This window comes from Pagrus pagrus (genome assembly GCF_965226575.1).
Source record: "Pagrus pagrus genome assembly, chromosome: 21".
In the NCBI taxonomy this organism is placed as follows: Eukaryota; Metazoa; Chordata; class Actinopteri; order Spariformes; family Sparidae; genus Pagrus; species Pagrus pagrus.
The window spans coordinates 4637996-4650798 of NC_140208.1; the positions used below are offsets into that span (position 1 = coordinate 4637996).

General features: G+C 41.7%; 1 protein-coding gene across 1 annotated transcript in view; it reads left to right on the forward strand.

Moving 5' to 3' along the window:
- The first annotated feature begins 2117 nt into the window (after nt 1-2117).
- Nucleotides 2118-12803, forward strand: part of meox1 (mesenchyme homeobox 1) — a 77501-nt gene continuing 66815 nt past the window's right edge. The window contains exon 1 of the mRNA XM_084343332.1: nt 2118-2596. The gene's annotated coding sequence lies outside the window, so the exon portion shown is untranslated. The remainder of the gene's footprint in view (nt 2597-12803) is intronic.

Here is a 12803-nt window from a genome sequence, read left to right on the forward strand (position 1 = left end):
CGAAACCATTTCCAATCCTGCGCAGTCAGTTGCAGTGAAGCCTGACCTCTTTCCCTGTGACTCCATCATGCACCTGTGCAGGCGAGGACCTCAGGGACGCTCCCTGCTCAAACCATGCATGGGGGCCTGGGGCCTCCCTGTCGTGCCTGATGTATGTCGGAGTGTCCCGGGGTCCTCTCCCCGTAGGTGTGGGTCTCCCTCCTGAGGCCCGATTAAAACGGCCCCGCGCTCTCAGCTGTGTTTGCCGCTTGTCAAACAGTCTGGTTTACGGGCTTCATTAGCGGAGGAGGTGGGTTACATATGGGGAGTGTGTTTTACTGCCACTGGCTGTCTGTAAAGTCCAGAGATCACGACTTGTCTGACACTCAGTAAATCAGCCGGGCTTTTTGCACGTTTCGGTGCAGTCGAGGAACACAAGTGCAGACCAGGTTGAGAAAGAGAAGAAGACAGAGAACAAACTCAAGACATGAAAAATGCTTAAAAGTTCTGCCAATACAAAACACAATACTGAAAGATTTCACGACATGTAATCAATGCCTGACTGTGTTTATGGGAACCGGAGTTCAATAATTAATTCAATCTGATTTTCCTCTGTAGCTTTGAGTCTTGAGAGTGTCCTGTTGAATGTCTTAGGTTATGCTCTGTGTTGACATCATTCTATTTCAGGACAGTTGCACGTGTGCAGCCAGAAGTTTGAAGCTTTTTTTTGGTAAATTTGCAAATGTTGTGTAGTCGTTCAAGAAAAGGCCATCTTTGCAAACTTGTGTAGAGGCAAAAATCAGCTCCTGCATGCTGGGAAGACTTTATTAGATAGTTAAAATTGAATACATGAGCCTCATCGGGCTTTTTTATGCCCATTTATCATTTTGATTCTGTTATAGTTTCACTCAGATTTATTGAGCTGAATATCCAACATGTTTTAAGACATATACAAGAACTTTTGGCGTCTTTTCTTTTGTTTTCTACAAAAAAAGTTCAATTACCTTCTTTAAAATTCTTAAAATTACACCGTCTCCCCCGCAAAAAAGCCAATAAATTTATGAATGAGCAAATATTGTCAATTCTGGAGCCTGTAGTGCATTAAGCACTTCGACAGCGAGGTTCAAGACAATTATTACCATATAATTAAAGAATTAACAATGAAGAAGACATCAAATATGTAACCTGTTGATAGAGCTCAAAACTCGAGCAACACTTAAACTTAAACTTCAGATTATTAACACTACAATGAACATTTTAAATAAGATGGGTCTAAAAACATGAAATGAAACTAGTTATACTGGACAAACATCCTGTGAAAAACATTACTGGATGACAAAATGATGTGGGACACTTGATAACCACCAGTGTCTGTGGGTGACAGAATGAAGTGATAATGGTTTTACAGGGTGTTTGGAGCACTGAGACATCACTGATGACACTCGCTGACATGTGAGACAAAGGAGAAGCAGTGGAGGTGCTGATAGTTTTAAGTTATGGCTGCTCTAGATTCACTCCTACACAGTAATGATTTGATCTAATAGTTTAAACACTGGATACAACAGAGATCAGTCCAAAATCTGTTTTTACAGTACAATACAGTAGATTTGTAGGTGTAGACTAACACCATAAGAAAAAGGAAAAATATTACACTTTTTTAATAATGAGCAGTAGGTTTTAACAATAATACAAATACAGATTGTACATTTATTTCACTGGTGAGTCAGAAACAGTGGTGGAATGTAACTAAGTACATTTACTCAAGTACAAGTTTGACATATTTGTACTTTACTAGAGTTTTTCCATTTTCTGCTATGTTATACTATTTATTTGATAACTTTAGTTACTTGTTACTTTGCAGATGACATGCCAAAGTAGTTATTTTATCAATTAATTTTACTAATAATCAGAAAATGCTGAATAAAGATCAGATAATCAGTCCCCCACGGTATACAGTATATACATACATGTAAATAAGTGTAATTTACGTGTTTTTGATACTACTACTGCCAGAAAGTTACTATTGTAATGAAAGTACATTTAATATCAGATACTTTAATACTTTTACTCGAGTACTATTAGACTATTTTGACTTCAGAGTACTTTAACCAGCAGGTCACTCACCTGTTGCGATGAAGAAACAAAGATGGCGGACAGGCTCGCAGAGTAACGGCAGAGAGAAGCTAGTCTGAGCAGCTAGGAGTGAGTGAGGGACGTTAGCAGTAGAGACACTAGCCGCACTTTTCTAACCTAATTTCGGTTAAGTTGGCTGGACATTAGCGCTCATGTGTGTGAGGTCCGTGTATCTGTGGTTGTTAGCGAAAATAAGGATGCTAACCGCGCAGCTAATATGCTAATAACGTAGCTATATGAGCAGTAACGGCCGGCGTTAGCTAGTTAGCTTGTGTGGCTACTAGCTAAGAACTTGGACAGGACGCTTCAAGGTCAGACCGGCAGTGACCGGGAACACCGTGCGGGTCCCGGGATGAAGACAGCGGTGGACTGCTCAGGTGCTAGCGGTGAACGTTTGGGTTTCTGTGATGCAGATTTCAGCCTCTGCTGGGACCGGATAACCTCCTTTCTTCCAACACTCAGCCAGATGGACTAGAGGATAACTGTAAGTTTGTTAATTTACTTTCTGTGAAGGGGCATCTACTTTTTAATTTAATGTGTCTGGGTGACTGCATTGGCAAACTTTCTATATTGTGGTGAGCAGTGCTGTAAAAAGTACCCAAAAGTGTGTAAAAGTAAAGACAAAATGTTAAAATATGACTTTGTTGAAAGTAAAAGTCGCCCATACAAATAGTACTTTAGATACAGTCTTAAAAATATAATATTAAATGTGCTTGGGTATCAAAAGTACTATTACTTACTTACTTACTTACTTACTTACTTACTTACTTACTGTAAATGTAGTGGGGTGCATACAAACAGAAATACAGAAATACTCAAGTAAAACAGAAGTACCTTAAAATTGTACCTAAGTAGAGTACTTGAGTAAATGTACTTAGTTACGTGCCAGCACTGGCAGTGAGACATTTTGAGTAGCTTATATAAGGGCTTTAAGAGGACGGACATTTTGGTTAAATTAAGGATTTTAAGATTTGTATTTCTTTTGATGGTAGAAAGTAACTAAAATGCATTTACTCAAGTACTGCACTTTAGTACAAAGTTGAGGTACTTTTCATTTCATGCTGCTTTAAACTTCTACTTCACAACATTTCAGATATAAATATTGTACTTTGTACACCACCACATTTATTTGACAGCTGTAGTTATTAGTTAACATTATAAACACAAAACATTTGAAGAGCTCATGAAATGTGATGTATTTTTACATATTAAACTACAGAAAATTAAGGCTGAAATGATCTGTGGATATATCGACATACTAATTTCTGATAAGCAGTAACATTTTATGATTCCAGCTTATGAAAAGTTATGATTTGTGACTTTTTCCTGTCTTTAAACCGAATACTTTTGAGATCTGACTATTAAATTGGGAAAATTAGCAGTTTGACGGTGGCTCTTGGTAGTTGTGAAGTTAATGTAAATAAACTTAATGGTGAAAATAATAAGCAGCACAACAATTTTCTTTTTAAAGTGGTCTAATTTGTGTTATTTGTGTTTTTATTTTTGGTTATTATCAGATTAAGAAAGCTAAATATTTGATTGAGCTGTCAGCAAACAACCTTGTCTTACATCGTACAGGGGTAATTCTGTCAGTTTTGTGTCTTTCTGTTCGGCCAGGCTGCGACCTTATTGATGGGCACCTTGAGTTACAGCCCCGTCATTCCAGTCTTACATCAGTTTGTGGTGTCTTTGACAAAGAACAGGGTGTCGAGTTGCTGCACATTAAAATTCAATGACTGAGTGCTTATCATGTAAAGTCCCACGGCCACAAATCTTATATTTTGAATTATTTCACCGTATTGGCCAGAAGTCTGTGTTCTTACCGCGTATATCGCCTGAATCAGTAAGACATAAGAGCATCTAATGCCAGTGAGTGAATACACATGGGAGCAAATTTGTTCCATGTCTTGGAGATTTAGTTGGAGGTAACCTTATATTTTCTGAGCATTTCTTGCGGGGAGCTGAGACGGAGACTGAGGAGTCGTAAGAAACCCTCATCTATTCTACTTAATGCAGACTGACTATTAGCTGCGACTGCCATTTTTATTCTCACCCAATCAGGCCACTCTCACTTATTGATGTGCTGGAAAATGGTGATGCACACTTTCAGGCCTGTGCCAGACATGGCAGACGTGCTGCGCTGTGGTGGTGAAAGCAGTTATGTTTCCCAAGACGTATTTCAATTTAATGATGCAAGGAAAACGAGGGCTTTCCCTAGAGCTTACTTTTTGACTATTCCTATTTTTCAAGCAATTTCACCTGTCCACAGCTGGTCTCAGATCGCAAAATGATGTTGTGTTGAAGCGTGACATTGATGTCTTTTAGGGTTTCAGGACTTTGTTGTGGAAAACTGGGAAACAAATGACTTCAGTCTCAACTGAGGCATTGAAATACCTGTATGTGGGCGTGCTGTCACTGTGGGCTTTTTAGTACTTGGCAGTGAGCTGACAAGCTAGCAAATCTGGCAACTTTTGTGCTTCTTTGGCGGTTTTCATCATCTACTTTCCTGGTGGTCCTCAGCTTACAAAGTCAATGCATTCAGACGCGTAAGTGCTCATAGAAAGAGCTGGCAGGGAGGCAAACCTAGCAAAGTGGCTGCGAGTGTGTGGCACATTGCATGCAGGTACGTGTGTGTGTGCATGGCGGTGCTGGTGGTGGTGGTGGTGGTGGAGAGGGTGTCGAGTGTGGGAGCCGGCAGCTCTGTCGTGAATTTAAACCGCTCACGGAGGACGAGGCAGCCAAACGTACATCTGAGGTGACGCTTCATATAAAAAAGGCAACGAGCGTTTAATCTCCTTCTCTCTCCTTGAAAAAGAGCAGCTCCCTCTTTCGCCGAGTTCCCAAAAAAAACACTGCATTCTCCAACAGCGCAGATGGGGGTTGAATAATTCATGGCAACACAGGCAAAGTGTCCTCATGCTGCAGTTCTATAAAAATAATCCCATAACATCATCACACTCACCCCATAGCTCGCGGCGCTCATACAAGGCAGCTGGGAGAGGTTGACTGGCCTTTAAGCCTCATGACTCAGACTTCATTCAGTGGGCCTCCTCTGCTCTTTGTGAGGAAAAGTTTGCAAGGAAGAGAGAGGCATTTTATTAAAAAAGAGCACAGATCTTGGGTTATTTTGACAATCCAAAGATGTAGATGTGCTGCTGCAGCCTGACCACATTTATGAGAATGCTTGGCTTTAAACAGAAATGAACAAAAATAAGTGTCTACAGCTGTGCAAGTTGCTGCATGAGGCTGTAGATCTACTGAGACACATCGATGTTATGAGCTTGGTCCTCCATAATAATGAGAATTTAAACTCAGTATTTGTTTTTTAAATAATAAATGTAAAAGTAACTTAATGTCTGCACAAATCCATGTAGCAAAATCGTTAGATCTGCGCAAGATAACGCTAAACTTTTTCAGTCAGAAATCACTCGATCTAACATCCCAGGCATAGTCGTGCATTGCCACTGAGCTGTGTCAACACTGGAGTCTGGCTGCACCACTTCTCATTCTGGTATTATCCCACTGCATTTCTCACAATTCCAGTTGTGCTCCACCTGTAAAACTGTCACAAAGTAGCTCTGGTAATATCTGCTTTTCTTGGGGTCTGATACGGCAGCCATACCTGAAAACACACCCGACTCCTTCAGCCTCTGTCCCGGTCTTCTGCTGCTCCATTCGGTGTCACTCATCCTCAGGAGCCACTCTTTGCTGCTGGAGTGTCTCCGGGCTCGTTAGGTAGAGCGGACAGGCTGGCTCTGGCAACCGGTGCTCCGCCACCCAGCCTGTTTGCTCTATCTACAAGCCAAGAGACACTGCAGCTACGACAGCCAAAGTAGTCGGCGCAAGTCGGCTGATGGGAATGTCATTAGTTTTGCAGATATTTGCACATCAACCGAAGTATGAGACAAACTAATGTGTTGAGCTGATGATGGTGCTACATGAGAAGTCAGAGGATCACTGAAAACATCAGATCTCATCCTGCAGTGTACATGAATCAGGGGATCAGCAGTTTCATTAAGATTTATTGTCTGGGAACTGCAAACATTTGTTCAAAATTTCATGACGATCATCCATCCAATAATTGTTGAGATATATCAGTCTCAACCAAGGTAGTAAACCAACGGATGACATTCCTTGAACCATGCCAACACTGAAACTGTGTGAGTACAAGCAGAGAAGCAAGATAAATGCTGCATGTCGGCAGAGAGGAGATGTACAGCGTGTTTCCTGAAGTGAATGTGTCTGAGCTCAGCTTCCAAGGGGGCAGCTTACTTATTTTGGCTGTTTTTGTTTCGTCTTGGCAGGAGCAGCATTAACAGTTGTCCACCCCTTCCTTTAATGCACTTCCAAAGTCAAGTTGAACAATTTCATTAAAACAGCACTTTGCTGTCCTGGGAGACGTATCGGTAGACAGTTGATGTGGCCGAAAAAAAGCAGGAACTGATGATAAAAGGATGAAAAGGCGGCCAGGAGGTGGAAAGAATAAAAGGAGGTGAAGACTGACTTGGTCCGATATTTCACCCGCCTTGACAGAACAGTTGTGTTTAATGCAGTGAGTACAGTGAAGCTGGCTTTGACTTTTTTGCTCACACCTCCTTTCTGAGAGGTGAGAGGACGACAAACTGACATCTCATGGCTGGTTGCCAAACGTTCCCCCCTCTGGAGTGATGTGATCTCCCCCACAGAGGATATTAACAGTGACCCCTCATGTTCATAATGTGACCCACGGACAACCTCTCTGTTCTGTCTGCTCGTTTTGTTCCAACTCTGTTCGCTGTTGTCAATTTATTCAAGGTTTCCCAATGTGGTTACGATAACATGAACCCCAACGAGACATTTACATTGTGATAATGTTACAGGCCAATTGCCTAGGAGCAATACTATTTAAATGCATGTGGAGTCAAGAACATGAAATCATAGGCTACAGTCAGTCAGTGTTTAAGCCTGTTTATTAGTGTTTCTACGCACTGTAGAATTATTAGTGTAACGCTCATGGCTAAACTAAAACATAACGTAAGAAACTTTAAGCTTGATTTTGACTGTAATCTGCATGTGTCATCAGCGAAACAGTCCAAACAGATCACACCACCATAAAAAATAACTATCATTCACGAAAACAAACGATTATTTCTCCAGGCATGCATTCCTGAGAGCGCCACTTGTAATTAAACTCTAAGCATCTATTGATAAAAATACTTCAAAAGTGTCTCCACTGCCAGTGTTTTCACAAAAGAGGCAGCGTGGTGGTGTGAAAAAGTGGCTTTACGAGCACATAAAAGCGGATACTGTTACAGCACACTGGCTTGTGGTCAAAATCTCTTAAATTGCTAAAACAACAGTTGGGTTCTGTGGGTTTTTTTAAGTCACTCCTTTCTCTTGCTTGAACTCGGGTCAGAAGAAAACTGTGGCACACTATGGTTGAACTTTAGTCGGTAAAAGGAGTGCAGCTCCAAGCAAGGCAATTTATGCAAAATGGTTGCGGTTGAACATGATATTTTCTATTTAATTAGCTCAGTTTAGTAATGTAAACCTGCAGAGAGGTCCTTATGGACAACTTAACAACCACTGTGACCGTGATATTTAGTCATACTCCAAGTGGAATCTGTAGATTGTTAATAGAGACCATATTTATCTTCAGTATTGTAATTATTGTTGGGAAAGATAGGGACGCACTGGGGAACGATGTTGTATATCTGGACAAGTACAGTGATTGAACTAGTGCTCTTTATTCGGGGCTCATCCAGATTTCACGTGCATGTAAACACACACTCGTTCTGTGGCCACGTCCGTGCGTTCTTGCCCCATGGGCCAGGGTGAGTCTCTTTCCCTTTGTTCTAGCGCAGCGCCTGATTGGAAACATCAAGCATAATTTCCTAATTGGGCTGTCCTAACCACTTTCATCTGTGGGATGCGAAGCGAGCAGGTACAGCCGTAATCTAATAACCATGAACAAGTGGTCCGCTCCGACAGACACATGTAGCGGAGGATGTTCATCCTGTGAGTCAGGCTTTTCCATGGAAGAATTGAGTTATCATCACCAGCGTCATCGCTGCTCCCCCCCCCCCCCCCCCCGCGCAAGCGCTGCATGGCCTACAGCAGATCCAGTCCATCCCCCAGTCTGTGCGGTACCTGCTGCAGGCACCTGCATCATTAGCATGTGATGCTGTTGTTGTTGTGCTGCTTCGCCTGGAAGCCCATTTGAGTTATTGACTGTGTCAAGCAGGAACTGGAAACTGCATTTTTTTAGCCCAGTCGCCAGAGTAAATGTTTTTCAGTTAATGTTTCTGCAAACCACGGATATGTTTCTTTATGTTGCAAGTTTACAGGTTCAGTTTTCTCATTTTATGTTGTGGTTGTGGTTATGGTCTGGTTGGGTTTAGGCAGAAAAAACAATTGGTGAGAGTAAGACAAGAGAATGTTTTTGGCTTAAAATGCCTGGTTTTGTTCCCACAAACAGGGCTGGAGAAGAATATTTTAGAACATCTAATGTTATCTGTTTTTTGTCAGCAGCAAATTGTCCCAAGATTTCTTAAGAAATTTCCCATGATGGCACGGTTACAAATGTTGAAAAGCAGATTTTAACCTCACAATCACTGGCTTGTCAGGCTGCAGGGTATTGGAAAAAAACTGACATTCTGGTGTTCTGCGATATGAAGAAATACAGGAATACCAAATAAATTGAATACATATAAGGGAAGGTCAACATGGTTACAACCTCTGAGTGCCTTGTTTTTAGCATTTTTTTAAAACATTTTTTTTTACTGATGCTTCAAAATCTGTTGTTTCTTAAGCTTCATGAATTACCTTGTTTTAAAATCGTGTCTGTGTGGTCTCTAAGTGAGTTATCGTGTAGATTGTTTCTTTCTTTCTCAAACACAGTCTCACTACTGTGTGTTAGCATTTTTATTAGCATATTTTTTTGGGAAACAGATGAGAAACTTGCATTTGTGAAGTTCCTGGATGGGAAAGTCATTATTGCAACATTCAACAAATATTTTTATTTCAGTATTAAACAGATTAGGAATGTCATAACTACAAATTGTAGAAAAACTATCCAGAAAGTTATAAAAGCCTGTTAGATTAATGTCAGCGACAGGCCAGAGATTTCTACCAGCCTCTGTGGACGTCTCATATAAATGTTGCTTTGGCGTAAGTATTTCTTGATGAACTCCAAACTTTCAGTTCACAACCTCCTCTGGGACAAACAAAAATGCTCATGCAAATAAATCAGGCTACATCGAACGCTTTGATAAATGAATGTAAACAAATGCAAGTCAGATGTGGGGAAACGCAGCGCGGCCGTCCGCAGAGGGCCCTAACATCATCACTGCAGTAAAAAGCTGATGTCGGATTCTAAATAGCAACTTGAATTGTCAGTATATACTCACAACCTGATTGAGTCATCTCTCTTCGGGGCCGTAGCTTCATATGGCACACATGTTATACACTTACAGAGGGCCTCATACATCGATCAAATCTGAGATCAGAGTGTGATTGTGCCTGTGTGTGCGTCTGTGTTTGTGCGTGTGTCAAGGTGTCTCTGTGCACTGAGCTGTGCAGCGTACATGTGCGAAACATACGCAACCGTATGAGAAAAAGGAATAAACCATCCCACGGGCATTAGAAGGAATGCAGATGGTAAAGAATAAAGAGGAGGGGGGAGGGAGGTGTATGTGCAGCTTTTTACCCCCCTCGTGGTGGTTAATAGATGAAGATAGCGGGAAAGGGTGGAGTCTTAACGGCTTATCACGGGGCTCCATCTCTGGGCTCTGCAGCGCTGACATCCCTTGGGACAGTCTTACGACCTGAGGTCAAGGCCGAACCAATAAACCTTCACTATCTCTACCTCCCTCATACCCCTGTCGCACCATCCCTTCATCCCTCCATCACCCAGTCTCACACTCATCATCCCATGGCTCTCTAAATAAGGGTATGTTGAGTCTATCAGCAGTTGGGAGCATTTAGGAGACCTTCTACTTACAAATCAGGAGGGAGTGAAGGGAAAAGAAAGTTTTCATCTGATAACAGCAGAATGTAGCAGAAATTCCTCAATTGGTTGTTTTTAGATTGGGAGTCTGGAGAGATCTTTACTGATTTTGCTGTCAATCAGAGGGTTGTTTTCAAAATACATACGCATGAGCATACAAACGTGGTACAGACCCATATGAATAAAACTTTACTTTTCATTCTCAGCTACTCTCCTGCTTGTTAACAGTTTTTGGCAGTATTCTTTCACATGTGCCTCTGCTCTTGTTGTCTGGTGGTACAGCTGCGGATACTTCTGTGTTGCCAGACGGCAGCAGAACAACTGGTTCATAGCATAATGTTTTATGTTGGCCTTGCAACCGGGATATATCTTGCTGTTGTCATGAAGATATTATATGATGGGGGAAAGTCGATAACTTGAGTTATGGCTAAAAAAAATGTATATTACCAAGCAACTGAAGATGTTAATGTAGGATTACATGTCATTTACTTGGCTGAAAGTTTACTATGTTTCACCATCATCACACTACAGTTATAGATAATAGATACATTATCTTATCGCTCTGCATCTGGCAAACAGCTGAGTAAAAAATAGTCTTAGATATGCATCGCGTCTTTCTTTCTCTCACCTTCAAACAAATGCATCCGCTAGCTAGATCAAGATTTTAGGATTGGAGGTGGTGGTGCTGTTGAATTTAATGAATGAAAAATGATCTGGAAAAAGTCGAAACAATAATAACAAAAGACGTGGTTTAATGATGTTGTGAGGTAGTGTGGCATCATGGGAGTTGTTGTCTTTATAGTCAATAAACCACCATGTGCGCAGGTGATACTCTACTCTGTTGTGACTGAGGCGGAAATGCTCATGGATGAGGTAATGTATTCAAGTTTTATTCATGTTTTGTTATGTTCTCTCTCTGAAGTACCATTTAATGTTTCCCCTGAAGTTATAAAGACAGACAACAAATGAAACGCACCTTCACCCTGAGTAAAACATTTTCTGTGTAGATGTGCAGCAACATTTACATGCATCTTTGCTGACAAATCATTCCAGCATTGACAAACAGATTAATTATGTCAGTATGTCTTATTTGCAATGCCAACTTATGATTGTGCTTTTCATCAATATCCGAAAAAGGAACAATAGCGCACATCTATCTTGTAGTGTATGGACGGTAGCGCAGGAGGTGAGCGTGTGGGAGATCTTGGATGTGGCAGTTACACGTTTGTAGTTTTGACGGCTGATTGATGGATGGAGAGGAAGATGAGAGAGCGAGTTAGGAGGATAAATGTAGTGACCAGATTCCTCAGCTGCCAGCCCGTGCTGGCATAGCAACATGGGTGTGACCCACTGAGAAACAAGCATGTTTAAATGTATACATGCACATGCATAGATGAACAACATAATTTACTTGCAGCAGATTACAGTATGAAGGACATTCAGCGTAAATATTTGGAGTGGCTGTCACGTCGGCCACTGGCTGCTTAAGTGTACCTGCAGGGTTTATGTGCGTTGGGAATTGTTCCACTCTGACAGATGGAGCTTTTAGTTCCGTTTTTAATGTGCTCCGGGTTAATAAATTCAAGCTGCGTTACGGAGCTTTACCGTCCGTCCCTTGTGCATGCCAGTATATACGCTCTGTCCTCATCCATGCATCAACTAAATGCAGCGCTTTATGTTTAAATCACCATGATGCTTAGTCCCCTGCCTCAATGTAGGGGCTTTGGGTTGATTCTGTGTTGTTCAGAGGCTTAATGGCAGAAAATGTAGTAAATGCAGGTCCAAATGAAAACCAGGACCTATTGTCAGTGTGCATTACATGTCAGCCTCCTGCTTCACCTCTCTCATTGGTCGCAGAGAGCCAGTAAACTGCCCAGAGACCAAGGGCCCTTCCTAGAAATGCTGTTGAACCATCACAATCCTCCCAAAGTGTTTGCATTCAAAGTATTACTGGTCAGCCCCCATCAATTATGTTCTTGGCAGTCGCCGGCAGTGGAGCCACATTTATTTAAGGGTGGTGCCCAGTTGAGATGCTTACATGAGCTTTGAGGAGGGCTTTTAAAGATTTCAAGGTACAAGGGGGTGTTTTTTGCTTTGAACTAGCCCCTTTATCATTTCAGCTTAACGTCCATTGGAATGCCGCAGACATCAATTGTGATAGATACTCTGCACAGAAAGGCTGTGCTCTCTTTTTTTTTTTGACATCTTAAAATGATTACCAGGGTTAAAGAGGCTCTTTAACATTAAAAGAAGCACTGGGCGTGTAGAGGGCCTCCCAGGAAAATGGCACATGGCTTCACGCTGTGGGAGTCTGGCACATCAGTTGTTGCTGCTCATGCTCTGCATTAATTCTTGTAATCAGGGCAGCTGAAAGCCAGCTTTTACAGCTGATGTCATGCCACACAACAGTGCACATAAACACAGTGTCACTTCACACTCACTGATGTCGAATAAATAGCTAACAACGCCTCTGGTCTGTGCAAAAAACAACCTCAGAGACAGAGTGAAGTAGACAACAGCAGTGAGCAGTCTCTGTTGACCGTGAACGATAACCCCGTCGCCTCTTGAAACTCTGAATGCCATCTGATCCTCCTCTTTTCTGTTTCTCTTCATTCTCCAAGACAACACCTAGGACATGATGCCTGATCTGTGTCTCTCTCACCCACTCACAGAATTAGAAATGTTTTTCCGCAGCGCGCTTCAT